Consider the following 3145-nt stretch of genomic DNA (forward strand, 5'->3'; position numbering starts at 1 on the left):
TCCTTTAGTGCAAACTGCTTTATCAGCATGGTCTTCATGACCTGTATTTTTTGATGACCTCCTATCTTATCCTGTGACTTAGAATGCCTTAACCATCTGTGAATGCAGCCCAGTCGGTTTCAGCCTCATTTTACCCAGCTCCTATTTAAGGTGGAGTAGCGCTTGTTCACACACCTCTGACATGTTCACTATAGCTAAGAAATTGATGTTATCACCAACTGTGTGTGTGTGTGTGTGTGTATGTGTGTGTGTGTGTGTGTGTGTGAGGAAACAAGGCAATGAGCAGTAAAGTAACGTCTTCAAAATCACAAAGCTAATATATTGAATCAGGAAGTTAAATAAAACAAGTTGAAACCCTAACTCTGCTGCTTACTGCTAGCTGACCTTAGCAAGTTACCTACGCTTTCTTAGTCTGCTTTCTCCTATGAAAAATGGGTGTCATAGATACATCCCATAGTTGTCATATTGATTGAATTATACAAAGAAGCATATGCACAAATATTATTTATATTTACAATGTTTCCAATTGTCTCTGAAAAAAATAGTCATCCTATTCAGAAATATATTTAATCATCACTATGGTAGATAAGAGTCATGAGATGTGAGTGACAGTAACTCCAACAGGAGGTTTATGAAACAGTACTAAGGAGAGGTTCCTTAATCTTCAGATCTTTGGCTGTGGTAATACATGATATATTCCAAGGACAGAGACTAGAGAAAAAATTGACATATCGGAGACATCAGAAAGGAAAGGAAAGAAGTCAGGGGAGAAAGTGCTTAAAGGAGCATTTTTAATTGTCAGTTAGCAAATGTTTTTAATTTAATATTTGTATTTATCAAACCCTCAAGTGCTCTAGGTTAGTACAGTTTATCATTTTATCATGATTTTCACTTTAGGCTTTCCTTTTATTTTGTTGTTTGCTTCCTTTCTTTTCTTTCTTCTTTTTCAGCCAGAGCTTTGCTCCACAGGGTAGAAGATGAGAGAAATAAAAAGGTAGAACCTGTTGAGAAGTTGTGAGGTTAAAATTATATTCCTAGAATTCTGACACTATACTAGGCTTGCCAAGCCGTGAGGCAAACTGAGAAGTCTCCTGCAGTGTTTTCAAAGGAACCAGATACAAAACAATCTAAAACAAGCAGTATGAGATGTGAGAGACAACATGCTGCTGCAAAGACACTCCTTCCCTTTAACCTCGACACACGTACCCTAATATGAGGGCCCACAGTCAGCCCTCCACATAGACACACACACACACGTGCATGCACACATGCATGTCCTGTCTTATATACCCTCCTTATCTGTCTGTTACTAATAGATTGCTTTGCTGGCCACTGGATTAGAGGTTCTGAAATTATACTATATGGAATACATATTAAAAAAAAACAAAGTTGATTTAAATTTCCTCTGAAATATATTTTTGTTTTGAAATCTATCACCAAGCACATGTGACATAGGCATCCTACAGAGCAGGCTGGCAAGATTGCTGGGGTTCTCAATACCATTTGAATCACCAATTTCCTAATTATCACCTACTTACTACTTCTTAGAATGAACCTATTAGTGTATTTTACAATAGTAATAGATATTTTATTAGCTATTATGTTTTAGAATTGCTTTTTATATAAAAGCCGTGCACTATCTATGTCATCCCATTGATCTTACCTCAATGTGCTCCTTACACTTATGTCAAATGGCTAATAACTTGCTAATATAACTTTGCAAGTACATTTTGTACCTTTCTCTCCACCAGTTGTGGACATATCAGCTCATTAAACACTGTGAAAGAACACAGGCTAAAGCCCTTTCTTTTAACAAGCCAGCGGTGTGAAACCAAAGTCTAAGCCCTTGTTCTGTAATGATCTTGATGCACTCCCTCCACAATACCACGAGGTAGGATGTAGGGAGAAAACATCTCAGAGAGCTGCTTCCACAAAGGATAATTAATATTTTGGTGGTATTTCTAAAGTTTCCTTTTAGATGTTGCTTTAATCTTCCCATTCCTCTCTTGGGTCATTTCAAAGCTTTGTGGGTACTGTTGGCTGGCTAAATGAGAAGCATTACAAGGTCAACTGTTGAACCATGAAACTTGTGTCAAGGCACAGTTCCACATTAACATAACTTGTTCTAGCCCATATCTACTCCTAACAACACATAAAATAACAAATTGCTGTCACTTGGCAAAATAGCATCAAGGATGGTGTGACTGCAGAAATCCTCATAGAACAATGATTGCTAACACAGTTATTAACTATAAAACAGGATTTTTCTAATCCTAGTGGTCCCTGTGAGTGCATATGATTATTTGGGGTGGAGGGGTTAGTTGGGATGAAAGGTGTTTGCATTAGTCTCAACCGTTTAATAAACTGTTTACAGATAGGAAATAAATATGCCTGAAATTATTTATATACTCAATAAGAAAATAGTCAGTTAACAGTAGAACCAAAAAGAATTTAGTAGACTCTCTTACTGAATTTACCATATATTTATGTAAAACAGATATTGCATACCTGCCAGAACACAGAGCTTAATTTGAATGCCATTATTCCAGTCAAATTAACACAAGATGACAAAATTGTTCAGTAATTAAATTATTTTATTATACCCACTGCTTATGCTCTCAAATAAAATCAGTCAGATTTTACAAACAGTAGTTTTCATGGAAGACTTTTTAGTAAATTCCTGTTTCAGAGAAAACCCCCACTGACTTCATTCACTTACAGATATTTTCATAACCTCTCTCACATGAACATAAATGTTCATGGGCTACATTTGAGAAGTTAACAAGCCTAAGATAACAGCTCAGTCAAGCTATGGAACTCAATTCCTGCCCCACTTTGAGAGAAAACATGCGATGTTAGCAAATAATGAAATGCAATACATCAAACTGTCTGCCTAAGAACTCAACTTGTTCAGAATAAATTAACTTAAGCTGCCAATAAAGAGAGTTGAAATGTAAATGAACCAATATGGCTACATGACCAATTCCATCTCGTTTTCACCATAGAGTTAGTTTTAAGTGATTGGAACACGAAGATAGTGGCTTTCACCACAGTGCTCCTATAATGCTTTGTCCACCCTGCTTTGCCAGTCTTTTCTTCAATGTATTGTAGTTACTTCTTTTTATTTATTTATTTTTTTAATTTT

The sequence above is a fragment of the Rhinopithecus bieti genome, unplaced genomic scaffold, assembly GCF_001698545.2.
Source record: "Rhinopithecus bieti isolate Rb0 unplaced genomic scaffold, ASM169854v2 scaffold_764, whole genome shotgun sequence".
NCBI classification, from domain to species: domain Eukaryota; kingdom Metazoa; phylum Chordata; class Mammalia; order Primates; family Cercopithecidae; genus Rhinopithecus; species Rhinopithecus bieti.